This window comes from Nasonia vitripennis, chromosome 1 (assembly GCF_009193385.2).
Source record: "Nasonia vitripennis strain AsymCx chromosome 1, Nvit_psr_1.1, whole genome shotgun sequence".
Taxonomy (NCBI): domain Eukaryota; kingdom Metazoa; phylum Arthropoda; class Insecta; order Hymenoptera; family Pteromalidae; genus Nasonia; species Nasonia vitripennis.
Window position 1 is genome coordinate 4,470,659 of NC_045757.1, and position 26,842 is coordinate 4,497,500.

At 46.4% G+C, this 26,842-nt stretch overlaps 1 protein-coding gene and 1 long non-coding RNA gene across 12 annotated transcripts in view; one reads left to right on the plus strand and one right to left on the minus strand.

The window, feature by feature from the left end:
• The window catches only part of LOC100117357 (fasciclin-1), a 195,950-nt gene that overhangs the window by 94,630 nt on the left and 74,478 nt on the right, over positions 1 to 26,842 (minus strand). The window lies entirely within an intron of this gene.
• On the plus strand, positions 16,172 to 24,708 carry LOC107981069. Of its 3 annotated transcripts, none has more exons than XR_004226498.1 (4): positions 16,172 to 16,365; positions 19,597 to 19,646; positions 19,731 to 19,929; positions 23,888 to 24,708. It is a non-coding gene; the product is annotated as an uncharacterized LOC107981069 (long non-coding RNA). The 3 variants fall into 3 exon arrangements; XR_001729145.2 differs by having other exon boundaries at positions 19,731 to 19,860; XR_004226497.1 differs by having other exon boundaries at positions 16,177 to 16,365; positions 19,731 to 24,708.

Sequence of the window (26,842 nt, forward strand, 5' to 3'; positions counted from 1 at the left end):
GTTCTATGGGCTGATTTCAATTTTAGGCGCTAGGCGGCGCGCATTATTTTAACACCTGAAAGATATGCACTCAGTGGGCTGAATACGCGTGTTAGCAATATTTCTCGGAATCTCGGAAGTTACCTCTACGCGAGCTTTATCCAGAAGTGAAACAAAAAACGAGTAATATAAATACGTAAAGTCTCCATGACAGATGTATTCGAGCCTCGTATACAAGCGGGTTCATAGCGACGCAGGGGGGCGCCACCGTCGGACACCCGCGGAGCAGCCAGCTCGTAATTCTGGCCAAGCGGACGGCGCGCGATTACGCGGAGCTGCGAAAAATAATTTATTTCCCTCGTATGCGTCCGCCTCTCTCTCTCTCTCTCTCTCACTCCAAGTATCTCTCTTCTCGTTTTTACACGACTCCGCAGTAGGTCTGTGCGTGTATTTTTCATTTCCCCTTTGGAAAAATAAAAGCACGCCGCAGACTCGTCGCTACATTTTCACAGAGTCCTAAATCGCGAGTCGATTCTCCCTCTCGATAACGAAAGGAATCGCGACCGTAAAAAATAACGATCTCTCCCTCTCACACACACACACTCACGCGCTCGAGGAAATTTACAACTAGCCGCTATCTCCAGCGTGGATCGCGCGTGTACGTATACATATACACCAGACGCGTAAGTTCAGATTCGGTATCGCACTTATCCCCGGCCATCGTAAACCTGGCGCGCATTCGTATACGTACACCTTCTCTAAAGCAACTGCGCCTTTTTTCCGTTGCGACTGCTGCTGCTAGTGCTGTTGTTGTTGTTGTGTTGGAGGACTCGAAAAACGCTTTGCTGCGCGAACGCTCTGCGCGCGGAGGTGATAGAAATTTCGGAGCGAGAGGGAGCGCGGTTTTACGGCGGACTAGGATTACGTTTTATCGGTGTTCGGGATCGCCTGCGTGTAGTGTGTGTATGTATATGTGGGTTGGAAGGGAGAGCCGGTGGATGATATGGGTTTTGGGGATGATTTTAGATTTCTATCGGGCTCTGCGAGAGTTTTGTGGATCGAGGGGTGTCGAGGCTAATTGTATTACGCTTGTAGATAGTTGGTAAGGTATATCCGATGGAGGTTCGATTTCGATTAGCATCAGATGGATTTGAAGATTGATGGATTTAAAGTTTTTGAGATTTTTCGGCTTCGAGAATCACTGAAGTGCAATATTGCAAAGATTAGCATCGATCTACTCGTACTTTAGCCAACAACTTGTACAACAATCTCCATCAGCGAACGACGTTATACGCCAAAGCGCTAGCTTACATCCCATACACACCTCATTATACAAAGTTTCAATAACCAGCCCCATCGCACGCGAACAAAAGCGTCGAGGCGCCTTATCGCGAAAATCGGAAACCAGCGAGCCATCAGGCCGATATTAGAGTCACTTACTTTGGCGAACCCATACACACGTTCGCTTCTCCGCTCACGAGATTTTCGATAATCCTCGAAAACTCGCGCAGCCTGACCACCTGTGGAATACTCGCTTTTTGCACAGGGCGAGATCTTTCAATTTTCAAGCTAATACGCGATCCCCGACGATCCTATCGCCTTATGAATTGAGAATTAGGCTTTTCTCTACACTACACGCACAGCATCGTTACAGCCTTCCATACATATGCACATAAGCGATGACCCATTGGAGATCGATAAGTACTAACGACGAGAAGGGAAGGAATAAAGAGGAGAGCCGTTCGAGGGAATCCTGTTGCAGTGAGTGATCGGAATGCTTGGATTTTACGATTTCGCAAAGCGTCGAGCGTTGTTTTTACTGCGTCGCAGTTCCGACGAAATGACGACGACGAGCCAATGAATCGTTTTTCCCTGTAACAGCGTTACGACAGCTTATACGGCAAAGCAACTTATTTGGAAATCAAAGGAAACGAAGCCAAAGCATATACAACACGGGGGATTAAATTAAACGCAGATATATTTCTCGGGGAAAAATTGTACCTCTCCGCGATGGAGCAATCAAAAAGCAACTAAAAACGTGAATAAATCCTCCGGCGACAAGCTGAGGGCGATAAATAACCGACCTCCCCGGATTCGCCATTATTCCCTCCTCCGGACCCGTTTTCTCCCTGCCAAAGTCGTTCGGGCCAATTTCCCGAGGACACGCGCACCTGTCGCCTCTCCGTCGTATTATTCTTCCGCTTCGGCGTTTAAAATGCACTTGAGAGAGGGTGATAAATATCGTGGACAGAGGGAAAGAGAGAGAGAAACCTGCTGCTACGAGAGAAAATTTTTATATTCGATTATGGTGATGAAGGGATGGGGGGCTTTTTTTGGGAGGGGGGGGGGGATTCGGAAGAAAACCTGCCGACGTCGTTATACTTGCGGCTCGACTGAAATATGGCCGGAATTTGAAGTCGCTATTATCCTCGATAATTTACGGTTTCAAAATTTTACGATTCTAGTGTAGATCATCCTCAAACAGCTGAATAGGTTTTTTGTTGTTTAAAGTCACCGAGAGAATCGAATAGTAATTTAGAATAGCGTATGCATCGCTAGAAACGAAGAACCAACACGATCACAGCGAGAACGACATCGCGCACACATGGCGAAACGCGTCGTAAAGGGAAAGCGAGCGCGTTTGAAAAATTATCGCAGTCGTTCCGACAGTGTATCTGCTTACGCGTCATAAATCTGAAAATGGCTTATGTCGTTACCATGTTGCGAGAGAAGGAAGGTTAAGCATCGGTTCATTTCGTTATCTGCTCTCCGTAGCGCGCGCGTTTCTCTGCTTCCGATACACTCTATACCGTCAGTTTTTCTTCTTTTATGCGCTAAACGCAGCTTTTCTCGATTGATTTGTAATGCCAATATCGAAGATTGATATCGAATCTTATATCCGATATCAAACCAGAGCATAAATTATACATCGAGTTCACACAAAGAAAAAAAAACTGATCGAACACAAATCACGACGTAATGCAGTAACAGCTATACGGCGTTTAAATGACATTCCCCGAAGAAAAGTGCGCGTAATCTCCGGAATAACGTTCGGCGTGTACACTCGATTATTCAAAAGCCCGTAGCGGAGAGAGTCGGCCCCTCTCCGATCCTTATCTCTCGACGGGGGCGATTCTCTCGCATTGATTCGATCGCGGATCATCTCGAGGCGACTACCCCCCGCGGCCTCGAGTGTATTTTTCCATATCGAGCAGGAGAAAGTTCAATTTGTCCCTTGTTCCAGTGGCGGCGAATGCTCGCATAGCTGCGGGTGGCTGATGCGAGAGCGAAGGAAGGATGATACTTGGGGAAAAGTGAGTTGTTGTTTTTTGGGGTGAGCGGCGATTATATTCGCGCTGGAGGCGGTTACGATACGTAACGAGGGTTTGATTCGATTTGCTGCTGGGTTTTGGGATGGAGTAAAATTGTTCTCTTCTTTTTGAAAATTTGATTGGTTTGGATGACCGTTAGCTCGTGGAATTGATTGGTCTTTTGTCGGCGCGTTGAATTTTGGGAGAAAATACAGGGCGAAAGGAAAAATGGGTGCTTGTGCAAACTTTTATCGAAACGCCGAGAGGAAGTTGTCGGAAATTGTGAAGCGGACTTTTAGTGTGGAAAAAATGCTACGGATAAAAGAGCCGTCACTTTTTAGAACGTCAGTATGTCACTATGTGATCAAAAAAAAAAACTTACTTCCGAAGCATCACGCCCTGCAGCTCTCCACACTCGTCATCAAAAGCCACCCCGAAAAACCTCACACCCAAACCCATCAGCCCGAAAAATCCCCATCGCGCTCATCTCACCCATAGCCTATCAGTCCAGCTCGCCGCTCATTAAACTCGAATATATGATACATCAGGCGTAGTCCTCTCGTCGCCGTCGTCGTCGTCGGCGCGTCATCCAGCCGTGAAGTGTCATTCGGTCCCTCGTAAAATCAGCGTCGTCGCAGCGGGGGCTGCTGCTGCTGCTACTGCCACCGTCCCGCGAGCCGTAAACCGGACGTCCCGAGCACACTGCTTCGATGTGCGAGTGTGAGTGTGAGAGAGAGGATTGCATTGTGCATTACACCCTACGGTTATCCGAGTGCGAGAGCGACGATGATTTTCGGCTCGGCCCAGCGTGTGATGGCTGATTTACTGTCGCGGAAGCCGCTGTCGAACACGCTTGGCCAGCCCGATTGCGCGTGGTGTTTTGATTTTGCCGAGGATTTTTCGCATTTTTGAATATCAAAACGACTGTTTCTATTCGGACATGGCATCGTGACATCGATTTAATCCGTCAATGCTGATATCAGAATAGTATAATAATGAAATTAGTAATCTTCTGATCGACTGTACACACGTCAGGACGCACTTAATCCCGTTATTTGCTGGCGATTTTGAAATCTAAAATTGAAATGACGCCAAGTTCGAAATCCCTTTGCCCCATCGGTTCGCGAAAGACAGCAGAACGCAAACAGAGCTTATCATCAAACGCGCATCATCGAGTCCCCCCCCCTCTCTTTCTCTCTAGAAATCCTTACCGAGGGAGATTTCAATTTCGCGAACGTCGCCGAATCTTCCGATGAAAAATTCATGAGAGAGCGAGAGATATTCCGCGCAGCCGATCTTATACTCTCCCTTTCTCTATCTCGTAAAGCTTGTCTAACAAAACGGATAGCCACCCCCGAGGTCGAGGGTTGAAAGCCGCGAGGAGAGAAGATCGATCGAGCGACGAGTAATTAAAAGGCGAGATGGTTTCTCCGAGTGTTATGATTCGAGCGACGCTGCTCTAACGGCGCCGTATACGTCTGACCGAACGCCGAGTTTTCCACTTCTGCTGCGTAAGGAAGTCCTCCTTTGTAACGACGCTCGAGAGAAGAACAAAAAATTTATGTTTATCACTCAAAGGTACAACTTTTACGCCATCCCTTTCTTTTGCAAGGATCACGATTACACTTTGAAAACTCCAGTTCGGAACTTCCACCTCATATAAATTCAGCGGTATATAAAGCAGTTCGAAAAAATTTCCGTGCATAATGCAGCGACAAAAGGCGAGAAAGTGTGCTCATTAAAAATTTTCAGCTCCCGCCCATTTATAGGACCAAGCCGCAGCTACACTCTTCTCTCAAGGTCTGCTCCTCTTTACACCACAAAAATAGAAATTCCTCTGCAATTTTCAATGAAGGTCGTTTGGTTCCTCGCGATTTTCCAGATTTTTATCCGACGTCGGGCAAAAGCTTCATTAAACACCAGTAGAGCATCTTCGCCGTGGAATAATTTAGAGCTTGCGGGAGAGGGAGAGAAAGCTCGCGCAGATAGAGAATTGGATTAGAATTTCGTCGAGAGAAACTGGAAATACAGCCACGAGACTTGATGGACGCGGTAGCGGTGGCAGCGGCAGCAGCAGCTTCGGTTCGTGACCCGACTCCCTTAACCTTATTTACAATCGATCCGCGAGAGAGCTCTAGCCGACTTTTAAGAGTAACGCCGGTGGTCGCGGGGTGGTCTACTCCTCTCCTTTTGCCGTCGTTTCGCCGAGCGGGACGCACGAGTTAATTTGAAGAGATTGAAAACGTTACTTGCCTGCGTGAAATAAGAGTTTTTCTTTCTTTTAACCTTGTTTAGCTACTTTCCGCTGTTTTATTTCGGCGTTAAGTTTTCTTTATCCGATTTCGTGATCGCATTACGCCAATCCACAAAACGCTTGATTGTAAATTAAAAGATCAATGAATTTTCAAAAATTTTGAAATAAAACGTCGCTCCGCATGATCCTAATAAAAACAATATCCGTCTCAAGTGTTTTACGACTCGCCTACGCCAAAACCCAATACCATATCCGGATCCATACATCCACGCAACGGAAGCAAAGTCCACCCCCGCGAATCGAACCCTCGAAAAAACAATCTCCGACTCTCGAATCCACTTCATGAATTAATCAGGACCCAATGCGACAGCCTTATACATATATTCCCCCGAAAAAACGCACGTGTCACACACGCGGCGTCGTAAAGCCGCAAGGAGCGCGAAAAAAACGCAATATCATCTCAGAACCGCTGCTGCTGCTGTTGCGCCGTAAATAAAGAACGACTGATTCACGCGCCGAGGTTGTTGCTGCTTCCGCTCGATTTGCTTCGGGTTTATTTTATCAAGCCGGCTTTTATTGCTCGGAAGGGACACGTCTTGCGCGCGACACGGGGTTTCAATATCGCGCGTCCGTGTGTGTGCGTGTGCAAAAATAGGGAAGCCGAGAGAGCTGATTCGTAGTTCGGTAATTTGCGCGAATGAGACGTGGAACGGGATGATGGCTGGATCGAGAAGCTATTTCCGGTTAGAGCTGTATTTAGAGACGCTTTTAAAGTTTTTATATATGACCAATAGTTGCATTCGTGAGACCTATACCTGTCTACACTTTTACCGTTTAAAACTGAATCGAGTGGATACATCAATATTTCAGTACAATTATTTGAAACCATCTGTGTAGAATAAAACGGGATCAATTGTATTGTGTCATATTGTAAGCTCGGGAAAACTTTCAGTACTTACATCATACGTGCCAGCAAATCCAACACCCTCAGCTCACATTCGTCCCGCTAATTCCCACCCGCAAACATCCAAAGTAAAAACCCTCTCTTAGCAGCACTGTAGCTGTAAGACATCGAAAAACAGAAACAGAGCCAAGGCGTCCACGCGCGAGACAATTCCACAAGACGACGCGCGTCGTCTGTGATTGTTCTCCACGAGACAGACAGACGGAGAGATCCACTCCCAAGATGAGCGGCCCCCCGTGATTTCCCGTGGGTATGCGCGACGCCGCGAGAGAAGAGACGGACAGCGCGCTAATCTTCGTAGGCGTCGCGAATCTTTTTCCAGCTGTGTATAGGCCGACGTGTCGCTGCAATGCTTTTGGGAGCTTCCAGTCCGTTCCTTCTTGCATCGCTGTCTCGGCTTTTTATAAGGCAGCGGATGCCGTACACGCCGAGGATTAATGGAGAAACGAGTGTCGCTTTTCGTAGGACGTGGTTTTGAGATTATACGCGCCGCGAGTCGGAGCAGATGTAACCAGACACTCCGAACGTTCTTACAGCAGTTCTTATGTGAACAGAGTACAATTTTCAAGTGCACTACTGCATCCTTCAAAAACGTTGAAATTCGATAGAAAGGACGTAAGAATATCACAGCTCACACCGTATCTTTTTCAGAACTTCAAAAGGCTGCGCGCATCCCTTTGTCGTTTTGAAAAATGTAATGTCATCAACACATACACAAACACAGCTTTGTATCTACTTTCATGTTCAAGCTACAGTTTCATTTATTTGTCGTGTCCAGCACGCGCGCAAACAATGAGCGCAATAACAAAGCAGCGTATCCCAGCGACAAAACCGCTCATCTCCGTCGACATGAGGAAAAATAAGAGAAAAAAAGTAAATACAAAACCATATACACATAACAACTCATTTCGTCCTATTTTCCAACGCGTACAATACGTCGCGCGGAAACGAGCACACGACGACGACGCATCTTCAGCCTTTCCGCGCGTAAACAAACCGGCAAAAACGCATCCTTCATCGCGAACCCGGCGCGACGCTCGCAAAAAGAACCGCCCACTCGCCCCCGCAATCTGCACTTATTGCGTCGCGACGGAGCTCAAAGGGGGGACACTATACGCGAAGGCAAAAAGTGTCCTGGAGACCGGCCAAACGCATTGTTTTCTATAGCCGCGAATGCAGCCCCCTCTAGAGGCATATTGAAATCGCGCACACCCGGGGAATCCACGACGATTGTGCAGCGCCATTAGCCTTGACTGACCGCCGCGACGCCGTTGCTTTTTTTAAGTGCTGGACTGGATATATTCGTGGATTGTAAATTCTTGATGGCTTGGATTTCAGGCTATTTCTAGCGGAAGGTCCCTGTTACGTTCGAGCTTCAAAATTTAAAAGGCTTCAATTTTCAATCGAATATTTCTATCGAATTTTACGATAAGGACGTTTATTTCTGGCCCTAATACATTATCGAGAAATGCTAACTTTTGAATATGCAGCGAAACTGGAGATGAAATCACCGAAAACAACAATACAAGCATATTCTTGCTCGTCCTGTTAGAAATAATAATGATTTGCACGCGTCGTTATTATGCACCGCGTATCAATAACACAGACTATATTCGGCACATTAATTCGGACTATACGGAATAAATCCAATTCAACTAAACCCACAATCCGAAACTCGCCGTTAGATATTCAATAGAAATACTCATAGAACGTAAATCCAAAATTCCTAAAATAATCCATTACGAAAGCGTCACTCTATGTCCAGAGTCTCACCGCTCAGCTAATCAGACTCGAAGGAAAAATGCGCAAACAACAATAACGACGTGCTCTCTCTTTCCCTCTCGTCCCTCGTTAAATATGAAAATGCGCCGAGCTTTTACTCGTCGTCGTTGCGGCCTGCAAAGTTCGCCGGAATTTCAAATGACGGAGGACTGGGCGGTGCATTGTGTGCTATACGAGACCGAGCAAAAATATGCGGACTCGACGTGATACGAGTGTAGGGGTCCAACTTTATTTTCGCGGAAAGTGCGCGTATAACTGAATAGATACGCGTCGCGTGTGTGTTATGTTTGCTTTTACATATAAACAGTCGCGCCGCGTTGAAAATGATTAAATACGAGTAAATTGATATACACTATTTTATTAATTATTCGTTCAATTTTTCAAAGCTTATTCTTCAACTAGAAATTCGTTACATACACTTTATTCAAGCCTTAACCGCACACACACTATTCACAAAGCCAATTCCAGCCAAGCCATAATTTAGCATATCCCAGCGCAGGAAACACGATTTCAGAAATCCTCTCAAAGTCAACGCGCTCCTCAACGTACCATCAAGCCTAGACCCGTATATGCAGACATGTGCATGCACAGAGCCAGCGACAAAAGAACACTCGGGCAATTCCCAAAACGCAACAGTACCTCCGCCAACACCTTTTCCATCCGACGACGACGACGCTCTCGCGGATCCTCTCAGAATTCTCGTATTCATATACACATACTACACGACGTCGAGGCAGCGCAACGAAATAGAGGCGTAACACAGGAAAGAGAGAAGGAGCCGTTTGAATGGAAACGCGAGAGAATTCGCCGTATCGTAATGGAATCTCGGAAGCGAGTCTGCGAGAAAAGACGGAAAGAAAGGAAGCTTGGTAAGTTGTGGGAGGTGGGAAAGTGACCTTTCCGCGAGCCAAGAAGTAGTCGGCTGCTGCTGGTTTTTGAGAACGTCGAGGAGACGAAGTCTCGCGCGACTATCGTTTTGAGAAAATTTACGATGCGGTTGTAAGTCGATGCTTGTTCCGAGGGAATTTGAGGTTTGCGTTGAGATGTGGGACGAGATTGGAGATGTATGCCTTGGATTAAGTTTGAGTATTTGGTTCATGCGGATTGTTCATTATTCATTCGAATTTGGGGATGGGATATTACGGAGCACTTAAAGTAGATATTATAATTGATTTTCTTCATAATACTGTTTGAATTTAAAAACAATTCGCTAATTTAATAAACGTTAATTAAGGATGTGCGAATAATTCCATAATAATCCATGAAGATATGAAGATTTAAAATTTTAATCAAGAAATGAATGTATTATTCATTATGTCAATCGCATAATTGGTTCGAACAGTTTGTTCACTCTACGTTTTGAAAGCTTGACCCAAAATACATTTTCGAGCTTCAGAGCTCTCTCCGCCTCGCGAAAGACACTCGATGATAAGAACTCGAGACATTTTCCGCGAAATTCACCAACAACCGCACATCATATCGCAAGTTCGTCTCCCTCTCTCTCTCTCTCTCTCTCTCTCTCTCTCTCTCTCTCTCTCTCTCTCTCTCTCTCTCTCTCTCTCTCTCTCTCTCTCTCTCTCTCTGTTAATCGCTTCAGAGTCTCTCGTCGTCGTTGTACAGCTCGGTAGAACACACAACGCGATTATACGACGCGACGAGACACGTTGACGCGATTTCTCCCGTCGCCGCGAGCTATTCGCCCCGCGAGAGAGAGACGGAGATTTCATCGTCAACTTCTCAAAGGCTGCCTTGGGCCTGAGCTAATAGACGACGTGCACTATGTATAGGCAAACTGCGCGCGTCTTTGTCACCGCCTCTCGTTGTCGTGAGGACTAAATCGGTTCGAGTGTTTTCTCTACTTACTTGGCTCACGAGTATAAAGAGGTTATTGCGTAGAGATCGCCAATGAAATTACCTGAAAAATAACAAAAAAAGAAATTGGTTAGATATGCTTGCTGAGCGTCTGTTAAAAAGATGTTTTTGAAAATTTTTCGCGCGACAAAACCAGCCCAAAATCCCACTAGACGCAGACCGCGAGTCTATTAAATTTTTCAGAGCTCGAAAAACACGCACCCGGTAAAAACTGTCTGCTCTCGAGTCGCGGGATATTTTTCGCTCCGTTGAGATGAGGAGCCTCTCATTCTCATTGCCACGCGCGCTCCGCTCTCACAAAGAGTAGAGCGCAGGGAAGCAGTTGGCGAACGCAAAAGTGGGCTGGAGTCATTGAAACGCCGGTGGCGCTGTGCCGGGCTTCCCTCGAGTGCGCCTCCTTTGACGCTTAATTGTCCGAAGGCGCTCGAGAGATCGTGAGTTTTCACCCTGTGCGGACGCGCGCGGGAGGTATCGGGGCGCAGGATGATTTTATATTTAAATTTTGAGCTTGCGGTGAGAAGGTTTTTGTTTGAATTCTTTTGGGCGTTATTTGAGTGTAGGTGGAACGTTGGGAGCGATAATTTACAGGGATTTACGTTGGTACTACTGTTATACTGGTCTAGTTTATTTTTCGAGCTTTTTGCGGTTCGGCGAGGTTGATTGCTGCGGAACGTTGGCAGTCTCTATTGGAATTTACACTAATACCACTGGTCGAATTGCACAGTCAATTTATCAAGTTCTCTGTGGCTTAGCGAGGTTAATAGCTGCGCTGATGAATCGAAATGTACGTTGGTACCACTGTTGTTAGTTTTAATTAACGGCTCACGTGACATCCAAAATTATTGAACAAAACATCGAGCCGCGTTCTATGGTGTATTTTTCCAGCGAAAAAAAATATGAAAAATATCTTCATCCCAGCGTTAAATCATACCCACGAGTAAACTCGACTGGATGCAAAATAGTGGCAATTTCAAAAAACGAACACCGCAGCCATCGACCTTGCGATACACGCAGTGCAGCGTCGAAGAAGAATCACCGCAGCTGCGCCGCGAAGCAAATTAACGAGACTCACTGTGCAACTCTGTCTCTCTCTCTCTCTCTCTCGTTATACCGCGCCGCTGTTTGCCGAGCGTCAATTCCCGACATTTCGCGTATAACGACCTCCGCGAGAGGAATACTACACATCCTGTGGGATGTGATGGCTTTGTCTTTGTCGCGAGACGCGCGACTCCCATGAGCAATTTTTTAACGGCGAATCCCAGACTGTTCTGCGTCGACGCAACCCATACCCGCATATATGTATGTGTATACTCGATGCGAAAGGCCCCGTTAAAAGAATCAATGCAGCTTTTAGTGCTGTATGCATTTGCTTAGCGTAGCGATTTTTACGCGCGAAGCTTAATCGCCTTCGCGCGCGTATGATGGCGTCGGCGCAGCGGCGCAGGCGAGTAAACGTTTTTATGAACACTTAGAATATTGTCGAGGCCGGGAACATTCGCTGTTTATACTCGCCTTCGACGTAGAAGAATATCAAAAATGTATGGGATACGGAGAACTTTAAAATTTCCGCTGGGGCTTATCGATCGATAAAGCTGGAATATCATTTACGCAGAAGAAAAAGCGCCATTTGGCAAATATCCTCTGGCGAAGCAGCCATTCGAAATAAAGCTTCCTTTCTCTCTCGAACATTTCGAAAACAGCGTCTTTTAACTCGACGAACTGCGATCGCTCATCAATCAGTCCTGTAAATATTTGATTCGCGAGAGAGTGAGTCTGCGACTTCTTCTCGCGTCGCTATTTACCCGAGTCGGAGTCTCGAGTCTTGCCTCGCGAGCGGCAATTTTCCTGCGCACATATTTGCGCAGTTGCGAATTTTTTCCTGTCCCACGCGAGCTTTCGACTCTTCGAGAAGTGATTGCGATCGAGTCGTTTCCGATGATGTTTATACGCGTACATCAGATGCTTAGCGATGTTTGGCTGATTTTCACGCGACGAGTAAATAATTTAGAAATTTTCAAAATACACATTTCATTTCCTTTCCGAAAGAAGCCAAAGCACATCGTGAACCGTCGGCGTCATATCCATCAGCGCGACAACAGACGTCGCAGCCATATCCGAGTCTTACGACCTCAGCAGCAGCATCCATATTCTCACCTTTCTCTTATCGGACCCAGTTCGATGCGGCCGTTGTACTCCCTCTATACGTCCTGATGCCGCAGCGAGCCAGAGGTAACTAGGTTGCCGCATAGCGTGACGTCAGCTTCGGGTAACCCACTTGGACTTTGATGAGGCAACGTTTCTGCGAATCCTTCTGAGAGATGCTCTGAATAGACAGAAAGAAACGTCGTCTGTCGTCGAGCTTATACGCTCGCGCAATTAAAAGCTCTCTTAGGATGCATTCAAATTTGTTTGGCGTGGCGTTTCTCAAATCGCGTTTCATAGATTCGTTAAAGCTCGAGAGCTCGAAGCTTTGTGCGGATGTACGCGGTACTCGAGAGCAAAAGGAAAGGGGCTAATTGAGCTGTACGCGAGGATTCGGGGGGGTACATAGAGAGAAATTTATGGAACGTTTGGGCTATATTTCACTGCGAGCTCCGTGCGGTTTACGGTTTTTTCGAGATCCTTTTTTAGGGGTGTATAGAGTGGGAAACTGCGGAATTTTCAACGGAAGAAAATTGACCTGACCTGAAATTCTCGTACAATTAACTCGGTGTGACCTCGATGGGATATGCCCGCTATCATCAGGCGGACTAGGTTATTTCAGACGCGCGTGCGTTGAAAGGATGATGATAGAGCCTTTGTGTGACAAGGACGAGCGATTTATCACATCGATTCGTTGTTCGAGTCTGTATTACTTGTAAATGACGATACGTCTTATTCATGATCATTATTTTACAAAGTTATTTTAGCAATCAATTCGGCCTGACTTTTAAAGTTAAAACTTTTCTCTTCCGCAGCGTAAAAATACCCATAATTTATCTTCCAATACGAACAAAGAAGAAGAAGAAGAAGAAAAGAATTCTCGCAATATCAGACATTCCGTGCAAAAGACAAAAGCGCGCGCGAAGCGATCCTAGGTGCATCATTGATTTCTTCCGCTGGTCATTGCATAACCCACCGTCGGCGCCTCTCTCTCTCTCTCTCTCTCTCTCTCTCTCTCTCTCTCTCTCTCTCTCTCTCTCTCCTTTTCACGTAACTCAGTATACTCGTCGTCTCCTCCACACCTACGCCAGAAAGAGATCTATATACACCTGATGGAAGAGGGGAAGGGGGAAAGGATTTTGCAGCGCGAGCTGTAACGACAAAAGGGCTTGACCTCTAGGTGTACGCTCTCGCGGCCTCGCACGCGATCGAGGACGCGTTCTACTTTTGGTGCAGCTGCTACTGCTGCAGCCGGGGCCGCCGGAAGCTCGTGTGCGAAGGAGTTGGAGGGGGGAGTATGCTGACTTGGCGGTTTACTTTTTTTAGTTTTTGTTTTTTTAGAGGTGAGTTGTATATGGTGAAGTTCATTAGATTCGTTAGATATCCTTGACCTACAATTCGAGTGTTGCGAACGTGCTTCATTGCTGGATTGATGGATTTGAATTGAAGGATTATTGATGTGATTACTAAGTTTTGATTACAACAGCAATATTGAATCTTTTGAACTAGAAGCCAAGTCCAATAAATTCCAAGTGTTTGCACACTCTGGTTGAAATTTACCAACAAAGGATCTGTGCTCTCTAAAGCTATTATAGCGTATCATCATCATCATCCCTCGGGGCAACAGCGACAAGGTAATAACAATGCGTAAACGATCAAGGAGAGCCTTCTGTGTCCGGCTCGCCGCAATGATTACACGCGGTGAGAGCAGCCCGATGCATCGACGTCGCGTGTACGTTGCACGTCGGAAAAGGAGAGTCAGGCATCATCGCATCAAACGAAGTATAGCAGAGGCAGTCGGATCGCTGCGATCGAATTAGCGCTGCCGTTGCTCCATTGGGCCATTATGAGCCACAGCGGTGGGTTTGTTCCCGTTGCGGATCACTGGTCGACCAGAACTCGCTGATGGATGTAAAATTTGGGGGATTTTTCGATTTTTTGGGGATCTGATGGAAATGGTTTGTTAAATCTTATGAACTTTTACCTTTTTCAATTGCATATATCATCGAAGCAGGGAATAAATAAATAACGCCCAGCAGTTACAAAAATTGGTTTATTAACATATATGAACTAATGCTGCGACATAATATTGGTGCACACAAGATGATGAGAAGAAATGTAATCTAAACCGGCTAACTGATTCAACCAACGTGGAGGAAACCAATGTTGGGGTTGAGCACGTCGTAATGGTCCCCGTTCTTTCTGATCTCATAACCGGCCGGTGGTGACCAGACCAGCTGACAGAAGCGTAGTTTCTAAAATTCAACCCAACGAAATTCTCGTTACAGTAAACAGCGCATTAGCGAGCGAATTTCAATCAACGACAGCATCAGAGCATGCAGAAGCGTCGCATCAAGAGATAAGTGGCCAGCACGGTTGACTCGAGCTGTTACGCGAGTACGGCCACTTCAGGCTGCAATTACGCGTTCGCTCGATTCACTGAGCGTTTGGGTTAGGTCAAGAGGAATTGTTCCAGATCGCAAACACTCACACACGCGCGAAAAATATTTTGCACGATCCGCGCGGTCAGTCCACGGACGAAGCGATTACCTGCCTCAAAGGAGTCGTCCAGTGTGCTAGATAGTGCTCAAGTGAGTTTAATACGGGTCGGCTCTCGTCGATTCGAAAACAGGAGCATCGTTACAACGTATAACGTGCGTATAACTTTGAATCTCCCGCCAAAATCCTCTGGCGGGGTTTTAAAGAGCTAAGAACGTGGGTAAAAAGCTTCTCCTACGACTCATGCTTACGCGCACAACTGGATGAAATTTTTTGTTAGGAAAGCCACTTGCTGTACGCGAAATGCGAAGCGATTCAGGTAGGCTGTGGGTTACATGCGTTAACGATATAATTCAGGGTTTTACGTACTCCGCATGCCTTGGCGCTCTGCATATCTTTGCAGTAATTTACGGAGCCCGCCCGACAGATGGCTGGCCGCTCCGCGTGAATCTAAAACCCAGACATTTGCATGGCGGAGAGATTAGGAACTGCTCTTCCCTGGGTTAAGGCACTCCTCTCCGACTAATTAGAATTTTTTCCGTCCAGCCGATGCTTTCTTTCGAAAAAAGTTTTTTTGAGACGTTCTTAGAAAGCTTCAAAATGGAAATGCGATGAAAGCATCGACTGATGGAAGCAGAGGTAATAATATATCTCATCAAACACATTACCTCGACCATGTAAGCGGTCGAAATGACGACGAGCAGCAAGCAGTAGATGGATTTCATTTCGTCTGGAGTCTCGCTCGTAGCAGTACACGAGGTGTATAGTCGAAAGGGGGGAGTAGTTTCTCTTCTCCTTGACTAGATCACATCGGCAGTGAAGCGTTAAGGGTTTCTAGGCTTTAGCAGCACCTCAAGTGACGCCCTTCCTCATTAATTCCAACTTCGAGAGCGACGATGATCTACAAAGTCACAAGTTTCTAGCGCGTGAGAGCCAGGCTAATTTCCACGAGATGTGCCTCTCTCTCTCTCTCTCTCTCTCTCTCTCTCTTTAATGTCCCTCCCCTATTAAAATACGTATATTCGAGATGCATATCGGCGCATCTCGTCAAACTCCGCATGGCAATTTAGCTTTCCCAACTCACCCAAGTCTCCGGGTAAGTATGCTGCAGCGAACAGTGTGCTGGATGATGTAGCTGAAGTCTATGTTACCTTCTCGATGTCGGTCGGCTCACTGTCGCGAATAGCCCTCGAATCGATCCTGCTGGCAGCGCTCTCTCTCTCTCTCTCTCTCTCTCTCTCTCTCTCTCTCGCGTCATCGCGCATCGCTATCAATTCATCGTAGAGCGCGTGCCCCAGTCAATTAGGTCTAATGCGGGATATCCTCTCCGACACCGTCGCTCTCTTTCACTCCGATGTGATGATCAGAGTTCTCCCTCCGCTCTGCTGTTGCTGCTTCTTCTGCGTTGGTACGTGCACGCGGACGCGTAGAGAAGGGACACTGGCCTCTCTGATACCACGCGAGAAACGGAGTTCGTCTATCAGTGCGACGCAGGTTCTCCCGGAGGATGATGCTGTTTGCTGAGATTCACGGATTTGTGTCATACTTGCGGATGAACCAAGGTAACGTTCTTTATCTTCGATTAAAAAAGCATCTTTTATTGTACGGGACGTGGTCTGATCGTCGGAACCGGAAACGATCCATAACGAAATTTTCCACAAAGCTTGGTTGACTCAGTGGAAAGATTTCTGGAGCTTCGAGAGCAATTTCAAAAATCACGCTTGATGATCGTTTCGACCTTCATATGGAATCGGGATCGGAAAAAGCAGCCGGTCGCGATCATCCCAATCATTGACAGGTATCCTGAAAGAGCCGGTTCGTCGAATGAATCGGAATAAAAGCTGCCGCGAAAATACCTCGCGTTAGAATAACTACGTGACCAGTGTCCCATACAAAACATCCTTATTAGGAGGTGGACGGAGGATCGAATCTAAACCGGGACGAGTTTATAATGCGAATCGTGACCCGTGTGTGATGGCCGTTGCGCAATTCTGACGCTGCTGCTGGAGTTGTTATGTATTGTTCAGCTCCGAGCTTTATGGAGATGCAATGGGCTCTTGGCGAATGACGTGTCTCGAATTAGCGGAAAGAAGAGGAGTGTTTTTATCGAGCCTTGAATCACAGTGGAATTGTGTGCGGCTTTGTAGAGGTGATGGAATATTTCATCGGTATTCGAGAGAGGTTATTTATTATTAATTCCTCGTCGTTATTAATCAAGTTATTACTTGTCGTAAAATATTGTATTCAAAGATTTAGTCATTCATTCGAGTTCATAATCGATGATACTAAAGCCGATTAGCATCATTATTCATTCATCATTGTTAAATATTAAGTTTTAATATTACTTGAAATTCACTCGACAATGTTCTCAACTGGTTTATCTTTCAGGAGTATGACAAGAGGCACTGACTTCTTCAACAATGACTTTTACCACCATGTATATGAACATAATAAGAAACACAATCAGTTAAAAACATCGTGAGTGAGGCTTTAAAATTTTAAACCCTCTTTTCACATATCACCTGATTCAATCTCTCGTTTCAGAATCAATCGAAAGAATCGGCAATCAGGTTCATCATCTCTTCTTAATTAACGAGTGAACGTCGCGCAACGATTTCTCCAAGTAAACGCTCGCTCTCCTCGTGTATTATCCACGACGTAACGCAGTTTCTCGGGGGTAGGCTGTAAAATTAACGATCACCAACAGCAGCAGCAGCAGCAGCCTCTCGTGCAATCTTTGATCGCGAGCGTATACACGCCCAGCTCTTGGTCGTTGTTGTTACATCTATAAGCCGTAAAATTGATAACGGCACACGCGTCCCTTTATTCTTCTTACGCTGGCTTAATGGACGGGCGCGATAAAGGCGCCATCTAGGTTGACGTTTTACGAGAGAGAAGCTTTTCGCGTGGATCGGTAAAATCTCGCGCGGTAGTGAACGAGATTAATGTGGCAAAAATGAGAGTTTGTTGCATGAATTATTCAGCTTCGAGAAACTACTTCCACGAACCTTGACATTATGACCGGTCGGCGCTAGGATAGGAGTCGTGTCGTATTTTATACCCGACGTCACAGTCGAACGGACCTCGAATCGCTTGGAATTTGTCAAATTCACGGATGAAGTTTTTGGACTCGGGGCACATTTCCGCCATAAATCTCGAGAGGGACCAGCTACGGTGTGTGGTGATTCATGGCGAAAAAATTCTGCGCGTTCTTTTTTCAGTTTTCTCGATGGTGGGAGAGACTTTTTTTCTCATATACGAGAATCCGCACATTTGTCCGATAACTCTTAGACTTTATTTACAGAGAACGACGCTCGGAGGTTAATAATTCCTCCGTGCATTATACCCGATGCTTGAAAACGAACTTTTATAGGCATCAATGACGTTTCTCCTCATATTCGAGCCGCGTGTCGCTTAACCGAGCTAAAAGCATCTTTTAAAAGCATTCTATTTATAAAACCGCACAGATTAATTTATGCTCTCGTCGAAGAGTGCACTGGAACGCGAGGCGGTATATCTTGGTTAATTCTCAAACCTTTCTCCCGAAGAATAAAAAAAAACACGAGGCTATTCCACGACACACAACTGGAGGGTACATACGCAGCTCTCTGACTCACGCTCTCGTGCAGGATGATACAATTAAGTCGCCAGAACAATACGTTAAAAGGCCTGACGAATCATCCCGGCTCTTCTTCGCCGTCTCCGAGCGTGCTCTTATTGTTTCTGCTGTAACGACTAATCGCTTGATTGCCGTACGCTCATGCTGCCGACAATTTTCCGCTGCGACGCTCGTTGCCTCTGTGGTATTTTAATTCGTCGAGATTTATCGCGGATGAATCGCTCGACTTTCTTTCTTCCTCTCTTTTTCCCTCTGATTCTCGACTAATTCGAATCGGACGATTTCCATCTTGACGCGCACAATGAACTTCCGGCGGCGACCACAGAAAGTTTCGTGAATTAATCTATGACAGCGAGTGCCCTTATTAAAAAGTCACCATCAATCACGCGGCTAAACGAATCCATTCGGTTGTCGCACGAATGAAGCAACAATACGCAAAGATTCTCTCGTGACAATCGCGAGCAACTGTGTCAAAAGACGAGATTGTACAGGCCCCCAGCGCTCTCTAGACTCGTTTATCATTGTGATTGATTTTTCAAGGGTTGCGAATTTCTTTGGACCTTCGCGAGTAATGAAGATTCTCCCATCGTATTTCACTTCCGCGAAACGTGTTCGCTTCTCTTTATTCAACGAAATTGAACGTGTGTATGCTTGACTTTTTTCTCGCTCTCGTTTAAAAAGTGGCGAGCAGCGTTTCGAAGAAGAAGCGGATGGATAAGGAGTTTACGAGGGAATACAAATGCTTTTGTTAAATTATTTGCCCCGGGCTTTTACGGCCAACGTAATAAAGTCTTTGAATTCAAATGTGCGAAATGCCCGGGTCCGCCACGCGCGCGCGTCGCGGGCATTTAGCAATTCAAACGTTAAGCATACAAGGGTCGACGGCAGCTGAGTATAGTCTGCGCCGCCGCGAAATTGGATTACGCGTACGTTTCGCTATATACTCCTACCAGTTCTTCTTGCGGTTCTTTTTTCGCGCCAAAAGTCGCCGGAGCTTAATTCTCGAATTATACGACGATCTAGTTTGTTTGTTTTTCTTATTCTTTTTTGGTATGGGTGGGTAATGTGGACTTTGTAGAGGTCGGTCGATAGAACCACATAATTGGATTCAGTGTTGATTGAATTGTGATTATAATATATAAAACAGTGATTAAAAATATGCTTCACATTTCAGTTCGAACTACGCCATCATCATTCACGAGTCACCAAAAGCTATCTTAGCAGGTAGTATAAATATCTCTCCGTCTTCTATTTTTGATAAAAGTAACATCCATCAATTAACAAAACTAACCGACCACTTATCTGTAGGCCCATTTCCTCGATCGAGGGTAATCAAGCCACGCATCGAAGAAAGAGCAAAGGGAAGAGAGGCTTCACTGCGTCAGCGATAATGAGCAGCTCCCGACGAGAGGAGCAGAAGCTTCACAAAAGAATGGAGGTAGCTCCGGTGGATTAAAAGGCAAATGGGAATCGCTCGGGGCGTCACCGGAGACTACTCTGTCATCGAGTGAGCACGCGTGCAGCGGCGAAATGCGTGCGCACGCGAGAGAGCTCGGGATTTAAGCTTTTAATCTTGGAATGGAACCCCGGGCTTGGCTCCAAATTTTTTCCCGATTGGATATTCTTTGCTTCGCGCGCGTGTATCGTTCGGAGTGGCTTTTTCGACGTTGCTTCGTCGACGGCTTGTCAGTTTGGTGGGCTAAAAATGACGCGCATAACCGTATCCAGAACCATAGCACACCCGATGTATATTCGAGTATCCATACACCCGTGACAGCACGAAATCTGCCGAAGCCCATAGCTTTATTGAAACAGGCTCTCCCTTACGTACTGTCGGTCAACTCAGCCTGTATAAAGCCCCTCGGGATCAAATCTTCGCGCGAAGACGAGGATGCGGGGGCGTCCGACGGCTATCGATCGCGCCCGCGTAGGTACACCCCAGATAGTACGCGCGAGCGATGGAATAAGTGGCATCGGAGGTATATGTAGGGATGCTGCTGCTGCAGCGGCAGCCAATTTGTCGGGCGAGATGGCTTCCGCCTCGAATGCAAATTTCTCATGCTAAATAGACGAGGGTGTGTGTGTGTGTGTTTGTGGTTGAGGAACGAACGAGTTAACTAGATAGCGAGAAAAGGGTCGCGCTCGCACATACTGCTGATGCGTCCCTTGCCGCTGAAATAGTGGATCGAGGAGAGCGTAGGAGGGATTTCGGACGAAAGAGGGAATTCAAAATTCTCGTCAGTGAGAGCTGACTCGTTTTGGAGGTTTCCTTGAGTGAACTGCCGGTGTGCGGTACTTGGTGAGGATTATTTTTGCCGGCGATTGATTCAGATTTTAGGTGGATTGAAAGTTACGTTTGTGATATGTACGTACGTGAGAATTCGTGGGTGTTTGACGGAGGTCGAGAAAAGTGCCTTACCTGTAACAGAAAAGGTTGAAAGTTTGTTAAAAATTGTATGGTAATAATAGATATTATCGTTATATCATTTTCACATTACACGTGCTTTAGTTCAATTAAACGTATGTATAATATACATGTAAGAGAGTTTCGATACAACACGCACTTCTCATTACGAACGAGATGATAATACTTAATTATCCGAATTAATGGCTATTAGATATTGAACGTTGCAAATTTAACGGCATTTATTGAATTTAATCAGTCTTCTCCAGAGCATAATGAATACCAACATCGCAATGATGACCAAATTATGCGTACCAATCGAGTCTTACAAATACTTACGCCAAGCTTTAAACAATGAAAATGAATTTCGGAACAAAGCGACGATAACGTGAGCGTAAAAGACATCGACCCCATTAACAAATCTTGCAAACGAGCGACACATTCCATGTCTATCCTCCACAGCTCAAAGAGATTCCCGCACAGAGGATCCGGCCATTGAGCAGAACCGTCCGTAATTACGAACAAAGCGCGATAAAGATTATACAGGAAAACCGGAAGGGGTGGCAAAAACGCGGGGGTGGATAGGGGGGCACGCGAGCCTCCGGAATAAAGTGTGTGCCGGGACGAAGATTGATTAATCCCGCGGTGCGTGGAATTGTTTGTTTCCAGGGAAAACGAAACGATTGAGGGGTCATCCGTAGGGGTTTTTTCCTCCCCCCAGTCGGTCACGATCGCGTAACTGGGTAATATTCGAAAAAGCGATTCCGTTGAATTTTACATCCTACGTGCGCGCGTTCGCAGTTTTCATCGGCGAATTACACGCGTCATGATTTTCGCGAGCGCCGTGGGACTGACTGCTCGCTCCGTAACATCCCTAATCTCCCTAAAGGCCCCTCAACCCCTTTTCCAACGAGAGGCGACAAAGAAAGTAAATAATAGGCGCCGTATCGGGTGAACCCGTTGGCAAAAGAAGAAACGTGAATAGGGGGGCACAGGACAGCAGCCCCCTACGGCCGTATTAGTGTCGTGTTTGGGCAACACCCCGCGAAAGAGAGGTGTCCACCGCACGAGGAAATTACACACATCGGCTCTCTTTTCACCCCTTCTGTGCGTGTGTGTTTACAGGCGCAGTGTCATGCAAATCAGCTGACGACGAAACCCCCTTTTTTCTTCATACGCACGAGCGCGCGGTTTTGCGGCTGTCCCCTGCCACCGAGATTATTACATGCGCACGAGTACAGGTGTGTTTGCCGGAGACTATTGTTACCTCTCTCTCTCTCTCTCTCTCTCTCTCGTTATTATTCGCGTACGCGAGCGCGCGCGGTTAATCCGGTCGAGAGTTGAAATTAAGGGGACCGAGAAAGGGAGCATGTTTCTCCGGGCGAGTTTTATGGGGTGTTGAGTCCTCGAATGCGCGCGTAACAACGGTCGCGACTTTCTTTTTTTCGGCGAGCTCCTCCCCCTTTCTGTTATGCGGTCGGATTCGGGTTTGACTCTTTCGTGTCATCGATGCTATGTATGGGCTCTTGTGTCAAATCCGTGAAATTGCTCACAACATTACGAAAATCAATACAGCGTAAAGTTCGAACGAGTGACGCGCTCGATTTCTCAACGCAATACGCAGAGCTGCTACTGGCGGCGTTTGATCGATGCCACCAGCAGTATATCGCGCGCGGCAAACAAACTCTCGTTCGTCGCGCTGCTGTGTATAATGTTTGGTTATAGACGACGCCCCGAAAATTTCGTTCGACGCGACTGTGTTTACGTTGCGTTTAGATTAATAGGAGTCTCTCTCTCGGTGCGCGCGAATCAATAACCATAATTACAGGAACTTATCGTCCTCGGGGGATCTCGATTTATCGGGCGAGTCGCGCGCAGGGACGTTCCGCACGGCGAGACAGCCACATCGAACTCGATTCAATTTCAGATAAAGGAGGCAAATACTTTTTTATATACACGCGAGAGAATCACCTTGTATACATTATAATCACGACCGGCTTCGCTTTATAAGGCTGTGTACAGCAACTGTTACATTAATTCGAACGTATGGAAATACGCGCGTTTTCTCCTTGTGATAAAATTCTCGACGAATCGGTAAGAGGAACATTAAAGTCGCTCGTAATTCTCGACGCATACCATACAATGCAAGATTGTTTTCTCTCGAAAGCGATGACTCAGGCAGCTCAACTGGAAACAATCGACGACCAGATCGGTGTATATGGAGAATTCGTGAATCAGCGCAGAGCGAGAGAGAAATCGTCGTCGCGCGCATGCACGTTCCTCTAGTAAATCGAGGAATTATAATTCGAAGTTTCCGAGAGAAGTAAGAGCTGCGCCGTCTCGTACACACTTCGCGCAATCTCGAAGAGAGCTTTATATCCTCGTCGCGTGTATTTTTCCGAAATGACAATCTCCGCAGCTTTGCATAAGCGCGTAACGTGAAAAAGAGCGTCGTCCACACGTCGTTTGAGTAGATTGAAAAAAAGTGTCCGATGTCTTTCGCTGCAGAGGGGTAGAAGGGCGCGCGGTAATGGCATTCATAATGGGGAGGAGCTACACGCGCTCTGCCCTTAGGAGACAAAAACACGAAGAGAGGGGGGGGGGATATCGCTAAGCTCTGGGCGCTCCCCTTTAAGCTCGCGGCTGCAGGTATGAGAGTGTAATGTTAGCGAGTCGGAATTTTGTTGGAAATTGCACGAGAAATATTGATAGAATAGCAGTTCAAATAATAAAGAACCGTATGATACAAAGCCACTTATAAATATACAATAATTGAATCATCCCCAAATGAGACTGTCAGAAGCACACACACAATATACGGGCATCGCGGTCGTATTTTTCTTTTCATTCCGGGGCACCCGTAAGGAGATAAATCAATTCGTGCGTGTATAGTCGAAGGCCACGGATTACAATAGTGTAATAACGCGCGTATACTTCCTCGAGTACCGAAGATACGGGACACGCTACACTAGAAAATGTATCGACTAGTTTAGGTCCCCATTCTATTTTTGTACGTAAAAGAACGTATGAAAAAAAACTGTTTGTATTTTTCTTTCCACAGATACTCGACGCTTCGATATGCGCAGCGTGAAAAGGAGTATATATAAGTTACGCACAGGCGCGTGAGCGGAAAAATCCGCGAAACTCCCGGAAACGACGACGCTTATCCGAACAATCGAAGCAGAAGCTGAGCGAGAGAGAGAGAGAACAGAGAGCAGCGCGGTCAGCGCGCAAACTCAATTTCGGCGCGTCGCGAAGCGCAAATTTATCGCCGGAAGTTCCTCGAACGATTCGGTCAGAAGAAGAAGAAGAAGTGTAGAGAGAAGGAGGAACAAGTTGGGCGTCTCCGGACTGAGTTTATTAAAGTCGGCGCGGCGAAGAGATGAATAGGCAGTTGGCACGTATGCGGATATCGCGCGCTTTTGCGCGTGTATACGTGTTTATATTCCGAAACTTTTTGCTTTTCTTCTACTCCTTGAAGTTAAATTTTGAAAAACTCCTTCATCAAAATCCCGAGCTTTCGCGTCGAAAACTATCAGCGTCGCAACGTTTCTCTCGGCGCTAATCCCTCTCTCTATACGCGAGGGGGAAAAAAGAGAAGGAGGAAAAAAAACTTGTACAGCTGAGCACGACTCGTTTTCAAGTCTCCGCCGAGCCATTGTTTTCGCTGTATAGGAAGAAGTTGGACCGCCCCGTCGAGAAGCCGTCGCTGAAAATTTTCGAGCGAGACATCAAGGGCCGCCGGAGAGATTTTACGAGGCGACGAAGAGACGCCTAAAGACGCGGCGACTGGACGAAGAACTTTGAGCCGAGTGATTCTCGCTACGCGTGTGTATATATGTATATACAGGCTCTTGGGAATATAGGAGAGTTTTATGATTTTTCGGGCTCAAACTTTTCCAACCCCTCGCACGCGCGCGCGAACGAGCGCTCTCTGGTAACGAAGGAAGCTTTTTTGTTGAATCGCTTTTGTCAGAGAGAGAGAGAGAGAGAGAGAGAGAGAGAGAGAGAGAGAGAGAGAGAGAGAGAGGGTGATCTTCGTGGAAAGAAAAATTGGTCGAGTGGATTTCTCACGCTGGGAAAAATATTTCGCGATACAATCATAAGAGTTTCGGTAATACAAAAATCCTCACACGTCCCTGCGGGCTGTCTCTATATAGCTCTCGGGCGAAAGCGTTATCGCAAAACGGCCCCACCGTATATATACGTGCAAGAACGAGGTCAAAATTACATACCAAAACGCGCGCGATAGCACAATTTTCATTAGGACTCGCAGCTAAAGCTCTCGCGCGCGCTAACTCTAACGAAGAACCTACTGCTTTTAGCCGTTTGCGTTCGCGTTAACAAAATTCTGCTGGATTATGGAGCGAGCGTACGCGAACTGCGCTGCGACTGCTGCTATTGAGAAATAAAAAAATTTAATTACGGTTTTTTCCTGCGCCTCTTCTATTTTTAAAGGGCTCGGACTTGTTTTCTAATTTCGATGCTGCAGGGGAATTGCGATAATTAGCGATGAAGACGTTAATTATTGCTTGATGGCATTATTTATAATAAACATTCTCTCTCTTTCCTCAACGCGGCCTTCGAGGCCTTATACGCAAGCCTCGTGTAGCGCTGCCTACAATCGATATCAAGTGCATAATGAGCCGCTCGTGAAATCGACTACTGGCGCAGCTTATACTATACTGCAGTTGTTTGTCATCGGACCGAGAGAGAGAGAGAGAGAGAGAGAGAGAGCCATGTGCCGCCGCACTCCGTTTATCGCGCCGCGGATAGATCGTAACGCGATTGCACGCTGATTTTCCGAGCGGTTCGACTCCGCTGTAGGCTGCTATTCTCGTTTGTTACACGCGTGTGTTTGCTCAGTATAGTGGGATTTTTGAATTTTGACGGGCTTTCGTGCTCGAATCCGATTAGCCGCGATTGTTCCATCAAAGTTGAAGTTTAGAATCGTGAGATTATACAGCGAAGCTTATGCATACGAGTCGAGTATAAGCGCATCGAACGCGTACGAAATTTATATGTGTATACATTAAATATAGTAACGTATAATTACGGTTTCTTCTTTTCTTACTTATATCGCTCGACGTGTATGTATAGACGGCGCGTACGCATTGCGGCAGAGCCTCGTCTTATCGATAACAAGACAAGTTGCGCTTTCGCTATAACGAAGAAAGTTTGCGCGCAAAGAAAAGCCGCAAGAGCTATTACACGAGTTCGCGAGAGTTTAGTCCGTTTCTGTACGTCGCAGCCACGTGTACTGCTACTTTTCTTATGAACGGGGCGATCAGATGGAATATCGGTTGTTAATATTTAATTATACGCCGATGCGGTGACACGTCTACTTGTCCCTCACTCATCGCGTATTATGAAACTTTAAGAGAAAAAAATTATAAAGTGTATTCAAATTTTCCCTATACAACCTATCACCCGCACATTAATTAAAGCCCACCGGAAAAATCCAATAGCTCACACCGACGAGGACGAACAAAAGCCAGAAAAAAGCCCGCGAAGAAGAAAAGTGTCGAACGCGGAGAGCGAGAGATCGTCAAAGGCCAGCTCCAAAAATGACAGGCACGCGTCCGCACACCTCCTCGAACAAAAGCGTCGAGCGATCGAGCATCGGGACAAAGGCTCCCGCAAAAAAGCGACTCGGGATTCCGGAGGCGAGAAAACGAGAGAAACACGCGTATCATCAGCGTCCGATGAATGCGCGCCTTTTTCGGGGCTCTGTGTGACACGCGCGTATCGATATTGCGCGATGTATCAACGATACGTTGTCCTCGGGGACTTTTTTTTTGCTCGCGTCGCGGGATGACGTTTCTTTTTTTCGATCTGCAGACTCGAGGTTTTATTGCGAGCGTCTTCGAAAATAGCTGCTGTAAATAAATCGTGGAAAATCGAAGCTGAAAAACACACGTAGAGTCGATGTCGAAGTTTCCCTTAATTTTTCCTGACAAGAGTTTTCACGATGAAGAACTGTCGCTGACTATAATTGTCGCGTCTCGAAGTAGAG